The sequence below is a fragment of the Macrobrachium nipponense genome, chromosome 16 (assembly GCF_015104395.2).
Source record: "Macrobrachium nipponense isolate FS-2020 chromosome 16, ASM1510439v2, whole genome shotgun sequence".
NCBI lineage: Eukaryota > Metazoa > Arthropoda > Malacostraca > Decapoda > Palaemonidae > Macrobrachium > Macrobrachium nipponense.
The window spans coordinates 1,551,709-1,553,079 of NC_087209.1; positions in this window are offsets into that span (position 1 = coordinate 1,551,709).

Consider the following 1,371-nt stretch of genomic DNA (forward strand, 5'->3'; position numbering starts at 1 on the left):
CTGGTTTTTGTGAAAGTGTAATACAAGCTGCAGCAAGAAAGAAAGAAGTTGGTATACCAAGGTAAAGTGTGTTATATTTTTATTAGTTGCAACTAATAATTGTTAGGAACAGTGATTAACTAATAACTAATAATGGATAGGGATTGTGGTTAACTAATAACTAAAAGTTAATGGGAACAGTGGTTAACTAATAACTAATATTTAATGGTTATGATGGTTTGGTTAACTAATAACTAATAACAGGTGGTTATGAAGGTTTGGTAAAAACTGTTGGTTACAATGTTTTAAGTGAAAAGATTTACACTTTTACACATTGCAAATTTGTGTTTTGTGTTTGTTTCATTTTGTGCATTTTTTCATTTACTTATTGAAGTGTGCCTTTTTATTTTGATATTGTCCACATTTTTCTGTATTTTCATTTACATTCACAGTTTAATTAACTTAGTTATTTTCATTGCTTGATCATTGCACATTTAATTAAATTGAACACTTGTGAATGAATTTGCATTTACTTAGAATTCTTTTCAAGTTTTAATATTGTTTGGCACTTGTGAATTAATTTCAAATTTTCAATTATTGCCTAACACTTGAATTTTGATTGAATTATTTTTCTTGAATTTTGTGATAAATTAATTTTGATTTAATTTTACTTAATTGATTCAAGAATTAATTAAACTTTACTTTGTTTTCAAGTAGCAGCAATTTTCCCTGATATTGGGAATTTTACTTATAAATTTTGAATTTAATAATAAATTTTTTTATTTAACATTTTTATAAGTGTTTTCATTTCTAACCAGTATATTTGCATTTGATTATATTTATGTTAGGTAGAAACATAGAGTGGTAATTGATCTGTTTTCCTTCATTTACTTGAAGTGACTTAGAACCAGGGAAGTACTTAGACTTTTGAAATCAGGGAAATACTTAGACTTTTAAAGTTGTTGATGGAGTGATGCCCTTTGATTAATTTAATTACTTACAAGATTACCTCACACCTGGTTTGATGAACTTAGTCTGATTTTCTGCAATACTGATAAGTTGTTAAGGGATCACTGTTGCCTTTAGAGTATTCAGTCGTTTGATATGTGTTATGAGGGTTCAGGTGTCTGGCTTTTGGTGAGGTAATATTTGATGAATGGGAACCAGATACTTGGCACTTCGTAACAATATATAACGAATATATATATAATATATAGAATATATATATATATATATATATATATATATATATATATATATATATATATATATATATATATATATATATATATATATATATATATATATATATATATATATATATATTATATTACGGATTTGCACACATGTACACTTTCATGACAAATCTATAAACCTGAAACACAATATAAA